This window comes from Mastomys coucha, unplaced genomic scaffold, assembly GCF_008632895.1.
Source record: "Mastomys coucha isolate ucsf_1 unplaced genomic scaffold, UCSF_Mcou_1 pScaffold3, whole genome shotgun sequence".
NCBI lineage: Eukaryota > Metazoa > Chordata > Mammalia > Rodentia > Muridae > Mastomys > Mastomys coucha.
This window is the reverse complement of record NW_022196909.1, coordinates 59,699,447-59,711,194: the sequence shown is the minus strand read 5'-3', so window position 1 is coordinate 59,711,194 and position 11,748 is coordinate 59,699,447. Positions and strand designations below refer to the sequence as shown.

The 11,748-nt window shown below is 41.9% G+C and overlaps 1 protein-coding gene across 1 annotated transcript in view; it reads right to left on the bottom strand.

Annotated features, from left to right (window-relative positions):
* Supt3h (SPT3 homolog, SAGA and STAGA complex component) overlaps window positions 1-11,748 on the bottom strand; it is a 353,506-nt gene that overhangs the window by 22,821 nt on the left and 318,937 nt on the right. The gene's annotated exons all lie outside the window — the stretch shown is intronic.

Genomic DNA, 11,748 nt, shown 5'->3' with positions numbered 1-11,748 from the left:
GCGGAATAAGGGACCCCGCAAGAAACCCCGGTCCGAGGCAGGCCTGGATGTATTAGTGCACAAATAGTACACTTAAGGGAATCTCTATTTCGTTTATATATTATGTGTCACTTGCAACTTCTTTGTGTGTGTATGTATGTATGGTATATGTGAGTACCTGCATGCATGTTAGTATGGAGGCTGGAGATCAGCATCAGATGTCTTTTCTCCATCACTTTCCACCTCATGTTTGAGCCAAGTTCACTCATTGAACCTGGAGTTTTGGCTAGACTGGCTGGTCAGCAAGCTCTTAGGATTCCCCTGTGTCTGCCTCTCCAGCGTTGAGATTACAGGTTCATGATAATGTGCCCAGCTTTTAGGTAGGTGCTGGGGACCCAAACTCAGGTCCTCTTGTGTATGTGCTTTACCTATCAGGCCATTTTCCTAGTCTCTTGGCACTTTTTAAATTCTGAGATCCTATTCAGAGCTCTTTTAGCCATGGGAACTCAATCAACTTTTTCAGTGAGAAACATTGAGGGCTTTAGGAACTTTGGGGAACAACAGACATTGAGTCAAGTCTTAGGAAAATAACTTGGGTTTAGGGTGAATGCAAAAGTAGTTCTATAAAGATAAGTACTTGGCATCAGTTTACTGACAAGCTTGTCAGGCTGTGAGGCCATGCAATGGACCTGGGATTATTTTGATACAAGGGAAGGAATGGAGGAGGGCAAGAAAGAGCCACTGAAAAGTAGGCCATGATTCATTTAATAACCTTCCACCATGTTCATGCAAGAAACTCCAGTTAAACTCAGTGTGTGGGTGTGTCTCATACATGGACATGAACATTTGGGAACTTATTGGAAAGAAGGTTTTCAGTGGAAGAGGGAGAGATGAAAGAGGGTGGGAAGGTGAAAGGCTAAAATCCCCAATATACATGCATGATACTGGCAAATAGATAAATTAATCAGGCCCACTGACTTTAGAAAAGAAACCCATTTGGTAAGGGGGAATTATTACCTGGGTACATTGTGGTCACCCAAATGACAGGTGGACCAGGTAAAATAAAAAGGATTTATATTGCTAGCAACGTTTAGAGATATTAAGAAATAAAATCCCAATCTTGTGACAGATACAGCAGCAAGGTTTTTTTTTTTTTTTTTTTTTTTTTTAGAAAGACATGAGTGGGGGCTGCAGAGATGCTTAATGGTTAAGAGTACTTGCTGTTCTTATTAGAGGACCTGAATATGGATGCCAGCACTCATATCTATGACTCACAGCTGCCTGTAAGCCTATTTCCAGGGATCCCATGCCCTCTGGCCTCTATGTGCACATGCACACACATGGTACACATATGTAGCCATGCACACATATACATAAACAAAATAATTAATCTTAAACAGACATTCTTGGTAGCATCAAATTATAATTTGTTTTAATCAGGGCTCCAAATGACATATTTGGAGAAGCCAAAATGAAAACACCAGACAGACAAAAACAGACAAAAACAATGGTGTCTTCATTCTGATGGAAGGAGGACAGCTACAAAAACCCAACAACTAACATCAATCTCAATGGTGAAAGCCTGGATAGTTCTCAAAAGATCAGGTATAAAGTAAGGATATCCACTCTCAGCTCTCCTAACTCACCATCAACACAAGGATACTTCCTGTTACCACTCTGAGTTCACCATCAACACAAGGAAACCCCCATCACCATCAATGCAAAGATACCTACTTTTACCTCTCCAAGTTCAATATCAATGCTAGTGAAAGAAGACAACCAGAAATGAACCCATGAAAGTTAGAAATGTTGAAACAAAGCTGCTTCAATTCACAAATACAATTAATTGTCTATGTCAAAGAATCCACCAAAATGTTAGTTACAACTAATTAGTTAGAACTATAGCAAGGTTACAGGGTACAAAGTCAACAGAAGGAAAGGAACATTTTAAACACTACCCTAGCAATGAGCCAAAGAAATGACAATGTATAATTCACAAGAGCATGCAAAATACAACTTAGGATGACTTCACTACAACATGTGTAAGATCTACACAGTGAGAGTCCTCAAGCAAAAGCTGAAAGACTGACAGATGCACTGAGAGATGATGCTCTTCACAATCATTCCTTTCTAAATTTCAGTAGCTTTTCTGAAAAAGAGATGCCAGCTGACTGACTCTATGTGAAGGAAAGTGACAGGAAGATGAAGACTGAGACAGAGAGACTGAGCAAAGTAACACTGAAAGAACAACAGGATCTAACTGGAAAGATAATAAAATGTTAAAGCAATGAAGTCAATGTAGGGCTGGCAGGTAGATAGGGCAGTAGGACAATGGACTATATATATGCTAGACACCACAAAAGTGTGGACACAATTCATGAGAAATTACAGTCTTTCAAAATACAATAATGGGATACCTGGACACTCATATTGCACAGAACAAGCCTTTTTCATAACCATATACTGTATACAATTACTGAATAGAAATGAATAGTAGGCCCAAACATGAGCACAAAGTTTCTAGAAGATAACACGTTTCTAGGAGAAACCTTGGTGAACAATGACTAGTAGAGTTTCATTGCTAATGCACCTACAGAAAATAAGATAAAGTGGACTGCTTTAAGATGGAGAATTTAAGACCTGGGGTGACCAGTGGTTAAGGACCTACATACCATCTATGAAGCCCTGGGTTGACACACAGCACTGAAAACAAACAAAAACAAACTTAAGAGAAATGAAAATGTGTTTGTATGAAGATTTATATATGAATGTGCACATGTTTATGCAAATTGTATTTAGAATTGATAATTCCTTGATATACCTCAAAACATCCATTATGCTGCATATCCCAGAATAGAGTACTTATAATAAACCTAAATGGACTATGGTATGTGTAGGAGACGGTGAGGTACAATGGGTTGTACTAGTGAAGGAAGTCAGGCTCAGAGGAGTGCACATGTGTGGTTCCATCTGGATGGCATTCTAGCGGAGGGAGCACAGTAAGATCGGACAACGGCCAGATCAGTGCTGGATCAGGGCTGGAGATGATGCAGGGATGTGTACTTTTGCAATAAGGGAAACACCCAGTGTTGACTGTGATAGTGGTTTTAGCTGTCACTGCAAATTTATACATTTGTCAATGTACTGTCAAATAAACATTTGTCAAAAACATCAAATTATATACTTAAAAGAGTGACTGGTATCGGTGTAAATTACATCTTAGTAAAGTGACACAAAAATAATGTGAACTTAGGGGGTGGCCAGCATTTACATAATACAAGCAGAGTGTTGGGACTTGATGAGTCTTACAAAGTAGAAAACAATATTTAGTATCTATGGTGTCGGTCATCTGCCTGAGAATACACTGTTTTTATTCAAAGGTCCACTTGAATAGAAAAATTATATGGAAAGAGTTATTTTTTTTAAGACTTGGGTAAATGTTTATGTAATCACACAATCAATCTAATTAATTTCGCCATCACTATTGCATGTCATTTGCCAGGCAATATGGGTAGACAACAGATACCCAAGGCATAAGATAGGCTGTCCTGAGACTCACAGCATACTAGGTCTTATTTATTTATTTAGAGACAGGGTCTCACTATATAGTTCTAGCTGTCCTGGAACGTGCTATGAAGACAAAGCTGCCCTTGAATTCACAGAGACCCTCCTAAGCACTGGGACTACAGGCATGTGCCTCCCCGTCCTGGCTTGGGTCACCATCTTTGAACTGTCCCACGGACTGTTTGAAATCAAATCCTAGGGGACTGCTGCTTGAGAGGCCAAGTGAGAGGCATGCTATGGAACACCATCTTTGACCTGGTCACCATCAACACATCTGCGCATTGAAAGCAATCAGCTGAGTGGTTACCACAACCCAGATCAGCATCACAGAGATACTGCAGGGAATAAAAATTGTAAAAACAACATTTGCAGTCTTCTTCATAAATGTCTGACGCCAGACAACCCACTCTATGGCTATTCCAGTAGCTGAAATTGATTTCTAAATACAAATTTCATAATTATGGAATATTTGAAATACCTGCTATATTTCCTTGTCCTGTTCTAATGAGCCAAAGGTCAAAGGCTTCTATTACTCCTGCAGGCCTCTGGGTCTCAGTCATTTTCAGTTCCACTTTATTAGATACATATCACTTTGTGCCACACAGTTCATCTTTACAGACTCCTAGAGGTCTTCTTCTTCTTTTTTTTAAATCTCCCTGGCCAAGTAAGTTATCCCAACTGTGGCTGGTGAGACATTAGAGTCACTTAGGGAATTTAAAGATACCTAGTCCCCCACCCCCATGGTATCTTATGTGAATGCTTAGGCAGGGTAGGGAGCAATGAGCCACTCATTTTGGTTAAAAATATCAAACTACCATTCATCTTTCAGGTCCATTCCCAGGCTTAATTCTTTGTTGTCTTTACTCTTTATGACACATAAAACATGATAGCAATACTCTGTGTGCATCTGTGTCGTCTCTGCAACTGCTGTTTGCTTTGCTTTGTCCAGGACTGGGGATTGAACCTATGGCCTCAATCATGCTTGGCAAGTGCCCTACCACTAAGCTGCAAGCAGCTTTTGCAAACTAGAGCTTTCCTGTGAGCTACCTTATAAGTGAGCCCTTTTCTCAATGAATGGGAGATATTAAAACTGTCCTGACTGTTCAGCCTTTGAGACATTTCAGCTGGGGCAGCAACAGCCATATACTTAGGAACTTAGTCCCACATGGGTTTGCTGACAAGGCTCTTCCACAGGATCATCCTGTAGAAGACTCGGCATAAATCCGGGAAGCAGGTGGGTTGCTACCTTGATTTTAAATGGGCACAGTGTGGCTCAGGAAGGGTAGCTGACTTATTTAAATCAGAACCCGTCTTCCTAATGGCCAGACCTGCTGTTCCCATTGCTTCAATCTCCACACCTGTGTCCTCAGGGATGCACAGGCAAAGGAACTCAGGATGCTAATTCATCTACTTTTGCTTTTTTGAGACAGGGCTTTACTGTGTAGCCCAGGTTGTATTGGAGCTCACAATTCTTTTGTCTCAGACTCTCCAATGCTGCAATTGCAGGCATGTGTTTGCATGCCCAGCTTTCTTTAAAAGGTCATTTTAGTGTAAACAACTGAAATGGATGATACCTTGTGACTAGCTTTAACTCAAACTAAGTTGTAGCTGACACCCTGGATATCACGCATGGGAAGGGTTTACTGTGCTTTAATGAGGTGCCTGGGAAACGGCACATGGCCAGCAAGCACTTGTTGGCTGCATCAATATAAAACTGTACTGTATTTGTTTCATTCCAGTGTGCGTGAGCCTTCCAAATGAACTTCAATTGCTACCCTGGTTTGATCCACCTCTAACTGGAATAATCTAGAGAAACTGCTAAAGGTTGTAACTAATTCAAGGTGAATTCATCTTCAAAGAAGACAAGAATATACTCATGGACAAGCCACACTGACACTGTCCGTGTTCTTCCTGTCTGGCAGAATCATCTCAGGCAGTAACTACACACACAGGAGAAAATATTAACTGAAAACCGCTCACAAGACCTCCGTATGAAATGAACAACACTGGCCAAGAAGAAATAAAAGCTAGCTCATCTACACAGATGGGAGGCCTGAGCAGAATTGGACGGTACAGAGTGGTACATGCATGAAAGCCAGTGCATTGTGATGGTGAGGTGTTTAGCTGGGGAGAAGATGGACAGTGACGATATGTTTGTAATGATGCTCTTAGCAGGCCTGGCCCAGAGTCCCATTGGCTGACATCTGGAAGAATGCATAGATGCTACTTCTTGGACTGTGGAGTCTGACAAGTTGCAGAGTGGATCTGAGGCCAAGAGTTGGTCAGAGAGGACGAATGGAGTCTGGGAACCAAAATGCTAGTTAATGGAAGGCCAACTTCTAAGAAACAGAATTTTAAAGTTAAAAATTGCTCAAGTAAGAATACACTTGGGCTCAGATTAAATTTTAACCAATAAATGAGTTAAGGAGGCCTAGGGGATAGTCTCATTACTGATAAATAAAAACTTAAATAAAATAAACAGAAAATTGCTCGACTCATAGCCTCTTCCCTCTCCTATTTTTTTCCTTTCTGATTCATTCAGTTTCGTTACGTCTCCCAGAAAGTCCCTGGGGAGATTTTAGAGGGACACACACATCTTGACATATATTAAGCAGGTCAAATCCAGATGTATGTTTTTTGAATTAAGATGGCTTATTTAAAGCAATAAGAAGCTGCCACAGAATAGCCAAAATTATAGATATTAGAGATGGAAAAGACCCATTAGATCATCAAGTCTGTCCCCCAGGGCTAGTGCTGGAGAAGCAATCGAAATAAAATGATCCACCCGTTCCGACTACTCTCTCTCTGTGGCTGGAAGACAAAAAGCTCTTGAGAAAGCAGAAATGAGTTTTGGAAGGTATAACTAAATACTGAACTTCTTTTTTCAGTTCTTTGGCTCTTTGTCAGAAGAATCTGGGGCTATTGTGTTCTGGGTCTTACATGTTCTTTATCTAGATATGAATCAATAAATCAATTAATGGACCTTTATGTGTGTAAAGATACAGATGATAAATCTATCTATATCTATATCCCATTCTCATATGTGTAGCTATATATATCTCATGGCTTTCCATTCCTTTGACCATAAGTAATCTTATTTATACTCACAGTAAGTTACTGGCTCATGCAGCGATACATTCAGGTTATGATTAACAGTTGTTGGTGTGGAAATTGCACCCTTGGGACCAAGTCTTTTGTGGAAACTCAATACAATGTGGCTGTTGATGACAGACAGGTGAGACATATAGGCATGAACTTAGCTCATGTGAAAAAAGTTTAAACACATAACCTATGTGAAGACCAGAGGAAGAGGGTTGTCTTTAGCTTTACTCAACAGAAATAACTTCAATAATTTTAAATACCTGTAAATACTGCTTTTTACATGTTTGAAACATCTATAGATGACATTTACCTAAATACAGGGGTGGAATAGAGCCAAATACGTAGCTAAAGAACTTTGAACTGGCTGAATGAGATGCAAGTGCATTTGCTTGCTAGTAAATAGAAGCTCTTAGAGCAGCATTTCTCAACCTGTGGGTCTTGACCCTTCGGTGGGTCACATATCAGAGATCCTGCAGCAGCACTAGGAAGAGTGAGAACAGCTGTCTTGGAAGGACTCTCCTGATTGACAGAACCAACCAGCCTTCTTGGGCTGCTGATCCACTGCACGCATGGCAGTGCAAACAGTCACACAATTATGAGGAAATGAATTTAACCTCAAATTGACTGACAAAGCTGCTCATTCTCTGAGAAGAAAAAATGTGACTTCTTTACAAAGAGCCATCATTCTACAGAATAAGGTCTCCTAGAAGAAACTGGGGAAAATATTCCCCTTAAATTTTCTTTCTTACTATTTGAATTAAATCTTTGAGAAATGGGCTAGAAAGACGGCTCAGCTGTTAAAGGCTAAGGCTCACAAGCAAGATGTGACAGAATAAACCCAACATGGCGTATTATGACCCTGTAGTGAAAATACACTTAAAGCTCTTAGGTTATGAAATATTATAGTCCCTTCTTTGATTTAGTTGACAAAATGTACCTAGAATTACTGAACCAAAAAGACTGTGCCTCAAGCCCTAAATGGACTTAGATAACTCTGATGTATCAGTCATTCTCCAGCAAGTTTCCCTGAGACAAAGATCTTGTTAAAATGAGGCCTGAGTGGATTTCCTCTAAGTTTGGGTGCCAAATAAAACGGAAAAGCCATCATTCTCAGACATTGTTTCATGGTATAGACATCATGTCTTGCCTTTCTCAGTCGTGGCAAGACTTTTGTTTCAGTTGTCAGTGCTTCCTGGTGAGGGAGAAAGAGTCTCCGAAGAAGATGAGGCCAGAGGAAAAACAATTACTGATGACACTAGACAAAGCCCCTGTCATGGTCATCTTCTCCAGCTTCCTTTCTTCTCCTTTCAGATCCCCTCTTTTGCTAAGTCTCCTCACCCACCTTAATTATGCTTTAGGCCAGAATCCTCCTGCCCTTTCTTTACCAGCTCTACTCAGTGATCCATTCAATGTGCATGCCCTACGGTTTAGTCTCTACACAGGATCACAAACACATAAAAGCAAAAATGTAAGCATTTCAAATCCATCTAACTAGGGATTTTAACTATTCTTTACTATGAAAGGCACATAGAAACAGCTCCAATTTAGATAACTGTTTCAAGTCAAAGATTTTTGTGTAGGATAGAAACATGACTTGTCTTCGAGTATCTTGGAGACAATCTTATTATCTCTATCCCTTGAATTTCAAGATCTCCATCGAGAAAAAGATAGCATTTCCCTCTCTAAAAGATAGAAAAAAAAGAGGACATAAAAATATGTCCTTGGGCCAAGGACCTGGCTCAGTGGGAAAAGCACTTGCCACTAAATTTGATGAGCTGAGTTTAACCTACAGGATTCACATGGTGGGAGGAGAGAACTGACTCTCCCAAGTTGTCCTCACGTGTGCCATGGCAAGTGAGTGTGCAGGGTCGAGCATGTGGGTGTGAGTGCTTGAGCATACCCCCACGCACTATATACATTCAATTTTATTTTAACATGCCCCTGCCAAGGTACAAGTGCACACACAACTCATTGTCTAAGCATCCTATTGTGCCTGCTGCAGTCCCCGTGATGTCTGGGAAGGGCCCACCATCATGGAAGAATGCATGCTTTCTGACTTTATAGCCTTTCCCATCACAAAGACTATGCTCAACAGCCTTCCCTTTCTGAGGGTCACTGAAGCCCACACACTGGCTCTGCTCCCTCCTCAAGAGGCTCTGTTGTGGAGGCCCATCTCTTGAGCTGGCCAGTTTAGACTGGCAGATGTTTCTCCCAAAGCAGCAGCTTCTCATGTCTTTATGTTCCTCATGGAAACAGATAAGGGCTGGCAGACAAGGTATCCCTAGTGTACTCAGAAACAAACATGAGCAGACACAATGCAGAAGGTATGGTCTGTCTCCTTTTGCTCTCCTATGAGACCTTTTTCTTTATTTGTAAAATGGTCACTGCATGTCCCCCCCAATGCTGATCTGAAATGTGCCAGGTAATTCAGATTTTTATATACTGGACTGACTCAAGCATTACTCCATAGCAAAGGCTACTGTGATGGGGAGGGTACATATGTGATTGGGGAGCAGTTGTGTAGAAGGCATCAAATACACCCACAGGTCTCACACTGTGCTGGCTAGTTTATGTCAAGTTGACACAGGCTATAGTAAACTGAGGAAATACTTCCATTAGATTGGCCTATTGGTAAGGCTGTGGGGCATTGTCTTGATTAATCATTGATTTGGGAGGGCTCAGCCTACTGTGCACAGTATCCTCCCTAGGCAGGTGGTTCTAGGATCTAGAAGGAAACAAGTAGTGCAACTCATGGGGAGCACATCAGTAAGCAGCGCTCCTCTGTGTTCTTTGCTTTAGCTCCTGCCTGAGCTACCCTCAGCGACAGTGTGACATGGAAGTGGGAAGCTGAAATAAAACCCTTTCCTATCTAAGTTGGATTTTTGGTCATGATGTTTGATCATGTTACTAGGAACCCTAACACACATACTCTCTTCTCTCTCTCTCTCCGTCCTTCCCTCCCTCCCTCCGTCCCTCCCTCCCTCCCTCTCTCTCCCTCCCTCTCCCTCTCCCTCTCCCTCTCCCTCTCCCCCCCCCTCTCTCTCTCACTACAGTGGGCACATGTGGGTTTTATTTTTCCTGTTTTGGTTCAAGGACAGCCTTTGGGTTCCCCTTCTTTCTGATCTGTCTAAAAGGCAGCCAACCATTTATCCTCTCATTATTCTTGTTTAATAACAAGACTGAGGAACTTCATACCGTGGGCCACGAAGCCTACACAAGCTAACTGTCTTTAACGGTGGGAGTGACAGCTGTGCAAGGAAGTCTAGTCCATGTCCTCAGGTCTCCAGGGAGGCTGTTCTCAGAAGAGAGCGAGTCTTGCTGACCTGCTACTTTTTGAGGAGAATGGCAGGTTGGACGCATTTTACTGTATCGTTTGCCTTTTTAAAAAGTTGCCCGAAGAGTTGCAAGCAGAGCTGAAAGGAAGCTACTGGTGCCAGACGCTCAGGTCTCTCTCATGCTTTGCTCCATGAGGAAGGAAGCTGCCTGCAGTTAGCTCTCCTTCACTTCTCCAGCCTGAGCCAAGGCAGTGAGGAGACGGTGCTGCTTATCCCTCAAATAAAATCCCAGCATTCTGCCCTGAGCTCTGGCAGTCGAATGAGGCTATCACAGCTTTAAGACAGATAGTCTCTTCTCTAGGAGACTATACACTAATTATAATGCTTCTGCCCGAGGGAGCTCACACATGCAAACCATTATGTAAAGTAGAAGTGCCTTTTCTTTAAGAATATTCAGGATCATTCGACATGGTTTCTTCAATGCTACAAAATCGGGCCAAAAATGAAAATAAACAGTTTCAAGTATTTGCAACCCAACTCCCTCATGCATTTATGGAAATGCAGTCCTGGTGGGTGCCCTGACCAGTGGCCTGCGCCTCCAGGAACACTGATTTTCTTTCTATCTCCAGTTCTCTAGCACTTGTACTTGACATGGCCTGTGCCTTTAGGAGCACTGATTTTCTTTCTATCTCCAGTTCTCTAGTACTTGTACTCTTACCTGACATCAGGTCAGCTTCACTGGGCTACTCACAGGACAGCAGCCCAGGCTATGACCAAATAGTTGGGCTTTGAGGGAACCCATGCACAACAGGAAGCAGTCAGCAGCTCCTTATAAATTAAACAAACTCCCTATAAATTAAACCTAGTAACACATGAGCACAAACGTGGGACCCAACAACATGACACGACTTTTCAAAGCAGCCATTAAATGTATGGTGCTGCTTTTCCTAATGACGTGCTGCGATAATTTAAGGCTAAGGTGATGATTCAGTTGATTTAACAGTTTAACATGGAACTCATAAATGAGAATAAGATCTGCAATAAAGAAGTCATGGTCACTTTAACATTCATGAGTGGAGAACTAGGTGTGTTATTATATGAGAGAAAGATATATATTTCAATTCTGTCAACGTTTTAATGCCATAAACTAGCCCAAAACATTTGAATTGAGCAGTAAAGCCATTTCAGGTTCAAAGAAACACTCTTCTATTAAAAATCCCAGCATTTGGTGGAGCGCCCTTGTTGTGTTTTCATTTCCATTGTCTGAGCATCCTCCCTCCCATACCACTTCCTTTATGTGATATTCTGACAAAACCAGAGATAGAAAGCACTTATGCTCCCTTATGGAGCACAGACCACTGCCACGGCATGGGGGTCTAATCTATGAAGAGGATGAAAGCAGAAGACAGTATACTCGCCCTGATCCATGTGGGGTGTGAGGTGAAAGGCTGTTCACCAGGTTGAGCAACCTTGATGGAAAGATCTGGCTGCTCGGCCTCTCTTCATTTTCTTTTGTGAGACTAGGATCTCACATATCTCACACTGCTACAGAACTAGATCTGACCTTGCTCTTCTGCTCATCTTGCTCCTACCTCCCCAGTACTGAGATTATAGGTATGCATCACGACACCCAGCTATGCAGTGCTGAGAATGGGATCCAGGTCTTCATGCACTGGGCAAGCCATGGAGTCATATCCCCAGTCCTGCTGTTAATCATTTGCAGTCATTGGCTTGTTTTCCACTAGAGGAAAAAAACCAACCCATAGCAACTGGGCTAATGTGTGTGTATGTGTGTGCATTTGACTTTGCTCCTCCTGGTTTTTTTTTT